We start from the raw sequence: 14,104 nt of genomic DNA, 5'->3' as shown, positions 1-14,104 counted from the left end.
TTTATCCATTTGTTGCGTGTATGAATAGTTCCTTCTTTTTTTTATGATTGACTAATATTCCATTATATGGGTATACCACAATTGTTCTATCCATTGACCTGGTCGTGGATATTTGGGTTGTTTCCAATTTGGGGCTCTTATAAATAAAGCTGCTATGAATATTTGTATATGAGTCTTCATTTGGACATATGTTCTCTTTCTCTAGGGTAAATACTTAGGAGTGCAATGGCTGGGACATAGAGTATTGTAAGATTGACATTTTAAGAAACTGCCAAACTGTTTTCCAAAGTGTTGGCACCATTTTTCATTGCCACTAGCAGTGTATGAGAGTTCCATCCTCCACAACCCTGCCAGGACTTGGTATGGTCAGTTTTTTTAATGTTGGCTATTCTTAGAGGGGTATAGTGGTATCTTGTAGGTTTTATTTACATTTCCCTAATGAATTTGAATATCTGAGAAAAGGTGTTTAGCATCTTTTCATGTGCTTATTTAACATTTATGTATCTTTTTTAATGGAGTGTCTATTCAAATTTTTTGCCCATTTATTTGTTAGAGTAACTGTTTTCTTATTATTGACCTTTGTGAGATGTTCTGTATTCTGGAAACAAGTCCTTTATCAGAGTTCTGATTTACAAATATTTTCTCCCAGTCAGTGGCTTGTCTTTTAATTCTCTCAACAGTGTCTTTGGAAGAGCAGAAAATTTTAACTTTGAGGAAGTCCAGTTTATTGATTTGTTCATTTATTAATTATAGTTTTGATTTTGCATCTATGAAATCTTCACCTAACCCAAGGTCACAAGGATTTTCTCCTTTGTTTTCTTTTAGAAGTTTTAGGTTTTATATTTAGGTCTATGATCCATTTTGAGTTGACTTTTGTATATGGTATGATACATGGATCACTCTTTGTGCATATGGATACTCACATGTCTCAGCTCCATTCGTTGAAAAGGCTATCCTTTCTCCACTAAATTGCCTTTGCAATTTTGTCAAAAATCAGTTGTTCATATAGGTGTGAACTCCGGGCTCTATTCTGTTCCTTTGATCTACTTACTGTCTACCTTGATGCCAATACCACAGTGTTTTGATTACTGAAGGTTATCATAACTCTTGAAATCAGGTAGTTTTGATCCTCCAACTTCGTTCTTTTCTAAAAAAAATTTTTTGAGAAGTTGACACACAATGTTACTTTAGTTTCAGGCGTACAACATAGTGGTTCAAGAAGTTTATACATTATTCTGTGTTCATCACAAGTGTAGCTACCATCTGTCACCATACAACACTATTACAAAGTCATTGGCTGTATTTCCTGTGCTGTGCCTTTTATGCCCGTGACTTATTCATTCCATAGCTGGAAGCCTGTATCTCCCACTCCCCTTCACCCATTTTGTCCATCCCCCAGCCCCCTCCCCTCTGGCAACCATCAGTTTGTTCTCTGTATTTATAGGTCTGATTCTGCTTTTTGTTTATTCATTTGCTATTTAGATTCCACATATGAGTGAAATCATATGGTATTTGTCAGTCTTAGTCTGACTTATTTCACTTAGCATGATACCCTCTGGGTCCATCCATGTTGTTGTAAATAGCACAATCAAATTTGTTCTTTTTCAAAGTTGTTTTTATAATCTAGATCCTTTGCATTTCAATATGAATTTTAGAATCAGCCTCTCAGTTTCTTAAAAAACAAAATGTGTGCTACGATTTTTATTAGGATTACACTGAATCTATAGATCAGTTTGAGGAGAACAGACATCTTAACAATACTAGTGTTCTGACACATGAAGATGGTATGTCCCTCCGTTTAGTTAGATCTTTAATTTCTGTCAGCAATGTTTTGTAGTGTTCAGTGTACCTACCTTACACATATGTGGAGAGATTATTCCTAAGTATTATGTACTTTTTGGTCCTATCATGAATGACAGTATTTTTTAATTGCAATTTACACATATATTTTCACTAAATTGTCAGCAGCCAGAATGTCAAAAAATAGCCATTGAGGAATTTTTTTAGTTGAAAGTTCAGGCTATTTACTCTACAATGGAAAAAGTACTTGATGCATAACATGCATTTGTTTATATTTCTATATCAGCTTTTAGAGGTTATTGGCAATGTATTGAAACTAGGGAGAAAAATGTTCCAGAGACAAGTCTACAGTTCATCTGAAAAAAAAAAAAAAAACCCATCACTAAAATAGTTTAGTAGTTTTCAAGTTTATATGTGTGTTTAGGATTGAATCCATTGAATTGTAGTGTTTTTCTTTTTTTACTCCCCAGCTATTGCACTATAATGAATTCCTGGGATCTTGAGCTGGGGAGAGAAGAGGAAGAAGCATATATGAATGTGGGTACGTATGTATGCACGTATGTATGTATTGCTAAAGCTGCCAGGAATATATTGTCAGGAATACTTAAGGGGTGAATTACTGTGTGTATGTCAGTCCTGCTCAGTTCCTAGCACATGTTAGGAACCAAATCAGGGTGGTTGCTGTTTGATTTTTCCTAGCTTTCCTTGGCCAGTATGTTTACCATGGTGACTCAGTGACTGCTGTGGGATTTGGTGCAGACTGATGCACTCAGGTCTGTTGCCTGAATCATTTGTTACTATGATAGTTATCAAGTGTTTCTTTCCTTGTTTTTACAAGCTAAATTTTATTAATTTCATACCTTATGTAAGACTTATCTTTTTTATCATTTCATTTTATTTTTTTTTCATCTGATAAGTGTACTCTTTAATCTCCATCCCCTATTTCCCCCACCCTCCTCCCACCTCCCCTCTGGTAACCATCAGATTGTTCTTTTTTTTTTTTTTTAATTTTATTATGTTATGTTAGTCACCATACAATACATCATTGGTTTTTGATGTGGTGATCCACGATCCATTGTTTTCGTATAACACCCTGTGCTCCATGCAGTACGTGCCCTCCTTAATACCCATCATCGGGCTAACCAATCCCCCCTCCCCCCTCCCCTCTAAAACCCTGTTTGTTTCTCAGAGTCCATAGTCTCTCATGGTTCATCTCTCCCTCTAATTCCCCCCCCCATTTTTCCCTTCATTCTCCTAATGTCCTCCATGTTATTCCTTCTGTTCCACAAATAAGTGAAACCTTATGATAATTGACTTTCTCTGCTTGACTTATTTCACTTAGCATAATCTCCTCCAGTCCCATCCATGTTGATGTAAAAGTTGGGTATTCATCCTTTTTGATGGCTGAGTAATATTCCATTGTATATATGGACCACATCTTCTTTATCCATTCATCTGTTGAAGGGCATCTCGGCTCTTTCCACAGTTTGGCTATTGGGGACATTGCTGCTATGAACATTGGGGTGCGTATGGCCCTTCTTTTCACTACATCTGTGTCTTTAGGGTAAATACCCAGTAGTGCAATTGCTGGGTCATAGGGTAGCTCTATTTTTAAATTTTTGAGGCACCTCCACACTGTTTTCCAAAGTGGCTGTACCAACTTGCATTCCCACCAACAGTGTAAGAGGGTTCCCCTTTCTCTACAACCTCTCCAACATTTGTTGTTTCTTTCCCTGTCCATTTTTGCCATTCTAACTGGTGTAAGGTGGTATCTCAATGTGGTTTTGATTTGGATTTCCCTGATGGCTAATGATGATGAACATTTTTTCATGTGTCTGTTAGCCATTTGTATGTCTTCTTCAGAGAAGTGTCTTTTCATATCTTCTGCCCACTTTTTGACTTGATTATTTGTTTTTTGGGTGTTGAGTTTGAGAAGTTCTTTATAGATCTTGGATACCAGCCCTTTATCTGTAGTGTCATTTGCAAATATCTTCTCCCATTCTGTGGGTTGCCTCTTTGTTTTGTTGACTGTTTCCTTTGCTGTGCAGAAGCTTTTTATCTTGATGAAGTCCCAAAAGTTCATTTTTGCTTTTGTTTCACTAGCCTTTGGAGATGTATCTTTTTTTCTTTTTTTTAAGATTTTTTTTTTTAATTTATTTATTTGAGAGAGAATGAGAGACAGAGAGCATGAGAGGGAGGAGGGTCAGAGGGAGAAGCAGACTCCCCGCTGAGCAGGGAGCCCGATGCAGGACTCGATCCCGGGACTCCAGGATCATGACCTGAGCCGGAGGCAGTCGCTTAACCAACTGAGCCACCCAGGCGCCCCTGGAGATGTATCTTGAAAGAAGTTGCTGTGGCCGATGTCAAAGAGGTTACTGCCTATGTTCTGCTCTAGGATTTTGATGGATTCCTGTCTCACATTGAGGTCTTTCATCCACTTTGAGTTTATCTTTGTGAATGGTGTTAGAGAATGGTCGAGTTTCATTCTTCTGCATGTGGCTGTCCAATTTTCCCAGCACCATTTATTGAAGAGACTGTCTTTTTTTCCATTGCATGTTTTTTCCTACTTTGTCAAAGATTATTTGACCATAGAGTCGAGGGTCCATATCTGGGTTTTGTATTCTGTTCCATTGGTCTATATGTCTGTTTTTGTGCCAGTACCATGCTGTCTTGGTGATCACAGCTTTGTAATATAGCTTGAAACCGGGCAACGTGATGCCCCCAGCTTTGTTTGTCTTTTTCAACATTTCCTTGGTGATTCGGGGTCTTTTCTGATTCCATACAAATTTTAGGATTGTTTGTTCCAGCACTTTGAAAAGTGTCATTGGAATTTTGATCGGGATGGCATTGAAGGTATAGATTGCTCTGGGTAGTGTAGACGTTTTAATAATATTTATTCTTCCGATCCATGAGCATGGAATATTTTTCCATCTTTTTGTGTCTTCTTCAATTTCTTTCATGAGTGTTTTGTAGTTCCTAGAGTATAGATCCTTTACCTCTTTGGTTAGGTTTATTCTGAGGTATCTTATGGTTTTTGGTGCTATTGTAAATGGAATCATTTCTCTAATTTCTCTTTCTACAGTTGCATTGTTAGTGTATAAGAAAGCAACTGATTTCTGTGCATTGATTTTGTATCCTGCCACATTACTGAATTGCTGGATGAGTTCTAGTAATTTGGGGGTGGAGTCTTTTGGGTTTTCCACATAAAGTATCATGTCATCTGCAAAAAGAGAGAGTTTGACTTCTTCTTTGCCAATTTGAATACCTTTTATTTCTTTTTGTTGTCTGATTGCTGTTGCTAGGACTTCTAGTACTATGTTGAACAATAGTGGCGAGAGTGGGCATCCTTGACGTGTTCCTGATCTTAAGGGAAAGGCTCTCAGCTTTTCCCCATTGAGGATGATATTTGCTGTGGGTTTTTCATAGATGGATTTTATGAACTTGAGGAATGTTCCCTCTATCCCTCTACTCTGTAGAGTTTTAATCAGGAAAGGATGTTGTATTTTGTCAAATGCTTTTTCTGTATCAATTGAGAGGACCATATGGTTCTTCTCCCTCCTCTTATTAATGTGTTCTATCACATTGATTGATTTGCGAATGTTAAACCACCCTTGCATCCCGGGGATAAATCCCACTTCGTCGTGGTGGATGATCCTTTTAATGTATTGTTGGATCCTATTAGCTAGTATTTTGTTGAGGATTTTGGAATCCATATTCATCAGGGATATCAGTCTGAAATTCTCCTTTTTGATGGGGTCTTTGCCTGATTTGGGGATTAAGGTAATGCTGGCCTCATAGAATGAGTCTGGAAGTTTTCCTTCTGTTTCTATTTTTTGAAACAGCTTCAGGAGAATAGGTATTATTTCTTTGAATGTTTGGTAGAATTCCCCAGGGAATCCATCAGGCCCTGGACTCTTGTTTTTTGGGAGGTTTTTGATCACTGCTTCAATCTCGTTACTGGTTATTGGCCTATTCAGGTTGTCAGTTTCTTCCTGTTTCAGTCTTGGCAGCTTATAGGTTTCCAGGAAGGTCTCCATTTCATCCAGATTGCTCAGTTTATTGGCATATAGTTGTTGATAATAATTTCTAATAATTGTTTCTATTTCCTTGGTGTTAGTCGTGATCTCTCCCCTTTCATTCATAATTTTATTAATTTGGGTCCTTTCTCTTTTCTTTTGGATAAGTCTGGCCGGTGGTTTATCGATCTTATTAATTCTTTCAAAGAACCAACTTCTAGTTTCGTTGATCTGATCTACTGTGTTTCTGGTTTCTAATTCATTGATTTCTTTTTTTTTTTTTTTTTTTAAAGATTTTATTTATTTATTTGACAGAGAGAGACACAGCGAGAGAGGGAACACAAGCAGGGGGAGTGGGAAAGGGAGAAGCAGGCTTCCCGCAGAGGGGAGAGCCCGATGCGGGGCTCGATCCCAGGACCCCGGGATCATGACCTGAGCCGAAGGCAGACGCTTAACGACTGAGCCACCCAGGCGCCCCTAATTCATTGATTTCTGCTCTAATTTTAATTATTTCTCTTCTAGTGCGTGGCTTAGGCGTCGTTTGTTGCTTTTTCTCTAGTTCTTTAAGGTGTAGAGTTAGTTGGTGAATTCGGGATATTTCTATTTTTTGGAGTGAGGCATGGATGGCTATGTATTTCCCCCATAGGACCGCCTTTGCAGTATCCCATAGGTTTTGGACCGATGTGTTTTCGTTCTCATTGGTTTCCATGAATTGTTTAAGTTCTTTGATTTCCTGGTTAACCCAAACATTCTTGAACAGAGTGGTCTTTAGCTTCCAAGTGTTTGAATTTCTGCCAAATTTTTTCTTGTGATTGAGTTCCAGTTTTAAAGCATTGTGGTCTGAGAATATGCAGGGAATAATCTCAATCTTTTGGTATCGGTTGAGACCTGATTTGTGACCCAGTATATGGTCTATTCTGGAGAAAGTTCCATGTGCGCTCGAGAAGAATGAGTGTTCTGTTGTTTTAGGGTGGAATGTTCTGTAAATATCTATGAGGTCCATCTGGTCCAATGTATCATTCAAAGCTCTTGTTTCCTTGTTGATTTTCTGCTTAGATGATCTGTCCATTGCTGAGAGTGGAGTATTGAGAGGTCTCCTACAATTAACGTATTGTTATCAATATGACTCTTTATTTTGGTTAACAGTTGGCTTATGTAGATGGCTGCTCCCATGTTGGGGGCATAGATATTTACAATTGTTAGATCTTCTTGTTGGATAGACCCTTTAAGAATGATATAGTGTCGGGCGCCTGGGTGGCTCAGTTGGTTAAGCGACTGCCTTCGGCTCAGGTCATGATCCTGGAGTCCCGGGATCGAGTCCCGCATCGGGCTCCCTGCTCGGCGGGGAGTCTGCTCCTCCCTCTGACCCTCCCCCCTCTCATGCTCTCTCTCTCTATCTCATTCTCTCTCTCAAATAAATAAATAAAATATTAAAAAAAAAAAAAAAAAACAAAACAAACAAAAAAAAAAAGAATGATATAGTGTCCTTCTGTGTCTCTAATTACAGACTTTAGATTAAAATCTAATTTGTCTGATACAAGAATTGCTACCCCAGCTTTCTTTTGAGGTCCGCTGGCATGGAAGATGGATCTCCATCCCTTCACTTTCAGTCTGGATGTATCTTTAGGTTCAAAATGAGTCTCTTGTAGGCAGCATATGGATGGGTCCTGTCTTTTTATCCAATCTGCAACCGTGTACCATTTTATGGGAGCATTTAGGCCATTCACGTTGAGAGTGATTATTGAAAGATATGAATTAATTGTCATCATGTTGCCTGTGAAGACATTGTTTTTATAGATTGTCCCTGTAAATTTCTGTTGTATATCACTCTTGGGGTCTTTCTCCTTTTATAGAACCCCCCTTAATATTTCTTGCAGGGCTGGCTTAGTGGTCACATATTCTTTCAGTTTCTGCCGGTTGTGGAAGCTCTGCATCTCTCCATCCATTCTAAAGGAAAGCCTTGCCCGATAAAGTATTCTTGGCTGCTTGTTCTTCTCATTTAGTACCCTGAATATGTCTTGCCAGGCCTTTCTGGCTTGCCAGGTCTCTGTGGATAGGTCTGACGTTATTCTGATGTTCCTCCCTCTGTACGTAAGGAATCTCTTCCCCCTAACTGCCCTTAAGATGGTTTCCTTGGTTCTAAGATTTGCAAGTTTTACTATTACATGCCGGGGTGTTGGCCTGTTTTCCTTGATCTTAGGAGGGGTCCTCTCTGCCTCCAGGACACGAATGTTTGTTTCATTCCCCAGATTAGGGAAGTTCTCAGCTACGATTTGCTCAAATACATCTTCTAGTCCTCTCTCTCTCTCCACTCCCTCCGGGATTCCAATTATTCTGACATTGGAATGCTTCATGGTGTCACTTATTTCTCTGATTCTATTTTCATGGATTCTGAGTTGTTTTTCCCTGGCCTCCTCTTTTCCCTTTTTATCTATTACATTGTCTTCCAGGTCGCTTATTCGCTCTTCTGCCTCAGTTACCCTAGCTGTTAGATTATCTAGATTGGATTGGATCTCATTGATAGCATTTTTAAGTTCTGCCAATTCACCTTTCATTTGTGCCCTTAGAGACTGTATGTTGCCATTAATTGATTTCTCCATTCTAGCCATTGTCTTCACAATTGCTAGCCTGAATTCCATCTCCAACATCTTGCTTATATCTGCATCCATTTGTAAATCTGCAGCATAAGTCATAATCTCTGACTCTTTTCTATTTTGGGGGCTCCTCCTCCTAGTCATTCTGTTGATGGGTGGTTGAGGGAATGTATAGAGTCCAAATTATTGACCAGAACCCAAGCAAGATGCACCTGTTTTCTAGGGACCTTAGGGTTGCTGGCCTCTTGTTTTCCCAGCCTGTCTTCTGTGGGAGGGGCCTGCTGCGCTGTTACTCAGGCAACCCTGTTTGGGCGGAGTTGCCCTGTGCCCCTGTGGCGGGGGATGGGCTCAGTGGGAATCAGTCTTTGGGGCTTTTGTTCTCTGGCGGCTTTCTCTGGTGGCTTTCCGCGTCTCTTCTGTGAGTCAGAGCAGAAGAGACCGTTTCCAACCCTCTGCCTCAGAGCAGAGAGACCGCAGTCTGTTCTTCAGTGAGCTCTCCAGGCCACACCATCTCCGTTTCTGTCCGTGCTGCTATAAACTGCAGCGGCCTGGGTTGTGTGCCCCTCTGCAGCGCCCCCAGTCCTGCCTCCAGGTCGGGGCACGTCTCTGCCCTTTGTGCTTCTTAAACCACCAGCCGCTCCCAGTTCGCGTGCCTGACCCCGCCGCTCCGGGTTTCCGCCCCGGGGGGCTGCAGTTCGCCCCCGTGACCCCGCCGCTCTTGGTTTCCGTCTGGGGGCTGCCCTAAAGTCCTTAACCCCACCGCTACCGGTCTGCGAATCTGTGCCCCGTCCGCAGCGAGCGAGGCTGTCACTCACCGGCGGTATAGGTTCCCTACAGCCAGGCTCCCTCCCGCTGCCGTTTATCCTCCGATATCTGCCCACGGAATCACGGCTCCCCGCTTCGTACCTCAAAACCAACCGCCTGCGATATTCTGCTTGTAGAGATCCAGATCTTCTTACATCTCAGGCTGGTTTCGTGGGTGCTCATAGTGGTCTGGTAGATATCCAGCTCAATTCCCGGGACCAGTTGAAATAGGGTCCCCTACTCCTCCGCCATCTTTCCCAGATTGTTCTTTATACTTACAAGTGTATTTCTTGGTTTGTTTCTTTCACTTTTTTCTTCCTTTGCTCATTTGTTTTGTTTCTTTTTTTAAGATTTTATTTATTCATTTGTGAGAGAGAGACAGAGAGAGCACAAGAAGAGGGAGAGGCAGAAGCAGACTCCCCAGTGAGCTGGGAGCCCAATGTGGGGCTCAGTCCCAGGACCTGGAGATCATGACCTGAGCCGAAGGCAGATGCTTAACCATCTGAGCCACCCAGATGCCCCTCTTTTGTTTTGTTTCTTAAACTCCACATATGAGTGAGGTCATATGGTGTATGTCTTTCTCTGACATATTTTGCTCAGCATTATACTTTCTAGCTGTATCCATGTTGCAAATGGCAAGATCTCATTCCTTTTTATTGCTGAATAATATCCATTGTATATGTATCTATATATCACATCTTCATTATCCATTCATATATTGATGGACACTTGGGCTGCTGCCATAGTTTGGTTATTATAAATAGTGCTGCAGTAAACATAGGGGGTACATGTATTCCTTTGAATTAGTGGGGTTTTTTTTGTTTTTTGTTTTTTTTTGCTTTTTAAGTAGACTCCACGCCCAACGTGGGGCTTGAACTCATGACCCTGAGATCAGAGTCAGATGATCTACTGACTGAGCCAGCCAGGTGCCTCTGTTTTTGTATTTTTGGGGGGAAATACCTGGTAGTGTGATCCCTAGATTGTAGGGTAGCTCTATTTTTAATTTTTTTGCAGAGCCTCCATACTGTTCTCCAGAGTGGCTGCACCAGTTTGCACTCCCATCAACAGTGCAGGAGGGTTCCCTTTTCTCCACATCCTCACCAACACTTGTTTCTAATGTTTTTGATTTCATGTATTGTGACAGGTGTGAGGTGATATCTCATTGTAGTTTTTTTTTTAAAGATTTTATCTATTCATTTGACAGAGAGAGAGAGAGAAAGAGCACAAGCAGGGGCAGCAGCAGGAAGAGAGAGAAGCAGGCTCCCCGCTGAGCAGGGGGAGCCCGATGCGGGGTTGGATCCCAGGACTCTGGGATCATGACCTGAGCCAAAGGCAGATGCTTAACCAACTGAGCCACCCAGGCGCCCCCTCATTTTAGTTTTGATTTGTATTTCCCTGATGATGAGTGATATTGAGCATCTTTTCATGTGTGTGTTGGCCATCTGAATGTCTTCTTTGGAGAAATGTCTGTTCATGTCTTCTGCCCATTTTTTAATTGAATTTCTTGTTTTCTGGGTCTTGAGTTTTATATATTCTCTATATATTTTGGACACTAACCCTTTATCAGAGATGTCATTTGCAAATATCTTCTCCCATTCCATTGGTTGCCTTTTAGTTTTGTTGATTGTTTCCTTCACTGTGCAGAAGCTTTTTATTTTGATGTAGTCCTGATAGTTTATTTTTACTTTTGTTTCCCTTGCCTCAGGAGACATATCTAGAAAGAAGTTGCTATAGCCAATGTCAAAGAAGTTACTGCCTGTGTTCTGTTCTAGGATTTTTATAGTTTCAGGTCTCACATTTTGGTCTTTAATCCATTTTAAATTTATTTTTTTGTGTATGGTGTAAGAAAGTGGTCCAGTTTCATTCTTTTGGATGTTGCTGTCCAGTTTTCCCAACACCATTTGTTGAAGACACTGTCTTTTTCCCACTGGATATTCTTTCCTGCTTTTTTGAAGATTAATTGACCATGTAATTGTGAATTAATTTCTGGGTTTTCTGTTCTGTTCCTTTGATCTATGTATGTATCTATTTTTGTGCCAGTACATACGTTTTTTTTTTTTTTAAGTGGGGTCCATGCCCAACATGGGGCTTGAACTCATGACCCTGAGATCAAGAGTCCCACACTACTGATGAAGCTGGCTAGGTGCTCTCCAGTACCGTACTGTCTTGATTAGTATAGCTTTGTAATATAGTTTGAGGTCTGGAATTGTGATGCCTCCAGCTTTGCTTTTCTATTTCAAGATTGCTTTGACTATTTGGGATCTTTTGTGGTTTGAGACAAATTTTAGATTATTTGTTCTAGTTCTGTGAAAAATGCTGTTGGTATTTTGATAGGGAGTGCATGAAATGTGTACATTGCTTGGGGTCATAATAGACATTTTGACAATATTTGTTCTTCCAATCCACGGGCATAGAATGTCTTTCCATTTCTTCGTGTCATCTTCAATTTCTTTCATCAGTGTTTTTTAGTTTTCAGAGTACAGATCCTTTACCTCTTTGGTTAGGTTTATTTCTAGGTATCTTATTATTTTGGGTGCAATTGTAGATGGGATTGTTTTCTTAATTTCTCTTTCTGCTATTTTGTTTTTGCTGTATAGAAATGGAACAGATTTCTGTACATTGATTTTATATCCTGTGACTTTACTGAATTCATTTATAAGTTCTAGCAGTTTTTTGGTGGAGTCTTTATGGTTTTCTATATATAGTATCATGTCATCTGCAAATAGTGAAAGTTTGACTTCTTCCTTACCAGTTTGGATGCCTTTTATTTCTTTTTGTTTGATTGCTATGGGTAGGACGTCCAGTACTATGTTAAATAACAGTGGTGAGAGTGGACATCCTTGTCTTGTTCTTAACCTTAGGGGAAAAGCTCTCAGTTTTTCCCCATTAAGTATGATGTTAGCCTTGGGTTTTTCATAGATGACCTTTATTATGTTGAGGTATGTTCCCTATAAACTGACTTGGTTGAAGGTTTTTATCATGAATGATATTGTGTTTTGTCACATATTCTTCATCTATTGAAATGATCATAATGGTCTTATCCTTTCTCTTATTGTTGTGATGTATCAGGTTGATTGATTTGTGAATATTGAACCACCCTTGCAACCCAGGAATAAATCCCACTTGATCGTGGTGAATGATTTTTTTTTTTAAAGATTTTATTTATTTATTTGACACAGAGAGAGAGAGACAGCGAGAGAGGGAACACAAGCAAGGGGAGAGGGAGAGGGAGAAGCAGGCCTCCCGCTGAGCAGGGAGCCCGATGTGGGGCTCGATCCCAGGATCCTGAGATCATGGCCTGAGCCAAAGGCAGACACTTAATGACTGAACCACCCAGGCACCCCGGTGAATGATTTTTTGAAATGTATTGTTGGATTTGGTTTGCTAGTATGTTGTTGAGGATTTTTGCATCTATGTTTGTCAAAGATACTGGCCTGTAGTCTCTTTTTTTGTGGTGTCTTTATCTGGTTTCTGGTAATGCTTGCCTCATAGAATGAGTTTGGAAGTTTTCCTTCCTTTTTTATGTTTTGGAATAGTTTGAGAAGAATGGGTATTAACTCTTCTTTAAATATTTGGTAGAATTCGCCTGTGAAGCTGTCTGGTCCTGGACTTTTGTTTTTTGGCCGTTTTCTGATCAGTGATTCAATCTTTCTGTTCAAATTTTCTTTTTTTTTTTAATTTTTTATTGTTATGTTAATTACCATACATTATATCATTAGTTTTTGACGTAATGTTCCATGATTCATTGTTTGCGTATAACACCCCAGTATCCATGCAGAACGTGCCCTCTTTAATACCCATCACCAGGCTAACCCATCCTCCCACCCCCTCCCCTCCAGAACCCTCAGTTTGTTTCTCAGAGTCCATCGTCTCTCATGGTTCGTCTCCCCCTCCGATGTCCCCCCCTTCACTCTTCCCCTCCTGCTCTCTTCTTCTTCTTCTTTTTTTTAACATGTATTATTTGTTTCAGAGGTACAGATCTGTGATTCAACAGTCTTGCATAATTCACAGCACTCACCATAGCACATACCCTCCCCAATGTCTATCACCCAGCCACCCCATCCCTCCCACCCTCTGTTCAAATTTTCTATTCCTGCTTTACTTTTGGTAGTTTATATGTTTCTAGGAATTTATCCATTTCTTCAAAGTTGTCCAATTTGTTGGCATATAGGTTTTCATATTATGTTGCAATTGTTTATATTTTTGTGTTGTTGGTTGTTATTTCTCCTCTTTCATTAGTAATTTTGTTTGAGTCCTCTCTCTTTTTTTAAATGACTTTTGCTATAGGTTTATCAATTTTGTTGATCTTTTGAAAGAACTGGCTCCTGGTTTCACTGATCTGTTCTATTGTTTTCTTTTTTAGTTTCTATATCATTTATTTCTACTCTAATCTATTATTTCCATCCTTTTGCTGGTTTGAGGTTTTGTTTGTTCTTCTTTTTCTAGCTCTAGGTTAGGTTGTTTATTTGAGATTTTTCTTGCTTCTTTTTTTTTAAATTTTATTTTATTATGTTAGTCACCATACATTACATCATTAGTTTTTGATGTAGTGTTCCATGATTCATTGTTTTCATATAATACCCAGTGCTCCATTCAATATGTGCCCTCCTTAATACCCATCACTGGGCTAACCCATCCCCGCAACCCCCTCCCCTCTAACATCCTCAGTTACTTTCTCAGAGTCCATAGTCTCTCATGGTTTGTCTCCCCCTCCAATTTCTCCCCTTCATTTTTCCCTTCCTACTATCTTCTTTTTTTTTTTTTTTAACATATAATGTATTATTTGTTTCAGAGGTACAGGTTTGTGATTCATCAGTCTTACACAATTCACAGCGCTCACCATAGCGCATACCTTCCCCAATGTCCATCACCCAGCCATCCCATCCCTCC

General features: G+C 39.9%; 1 long non-coding RNA gene across 6 annotated transcripts in view; it reads left to right on the top strand.

Moving 5' to 3' along the window:
- Nucleotides 1-14,104, top strand: part of LOC116628534 — a 67,846-nt gene that overhangs the window by 22,525 nt on the left and 31,217 nt on the right. For all 6 annotated transcript variants that reach the window (XR_004298632.1, XR_004298630.1, XR_004298633.1 and 3 more), the window contains exon 5: nt 2,271-2,341. This is a non-coding gene — a long non-coding RNA (uncharacterized LOC116628534). The remainder of the gene's footprint in view (nt 1-2,270; nt 2,342-14,104) is intronic.

Source organism: Phoca vitulina, unplaced genomic scaffold (genome assembly GCF_004348235.1).
Source record: "Phoca vitulina isolate PV1807 unplaced genomic scaffold, GSC_HSeal_1.0 scaffold122, whole genome shotgun sequence".
Lineage (NCBI taxonomy): Eukaryota > Metazoa > Chordata > Mammalia > Carnivora > Phocidae > Phoca > Phoca vitulina.
This window is presented reverse-complemented; position numbering and strand designations above follow the sequence as displayed.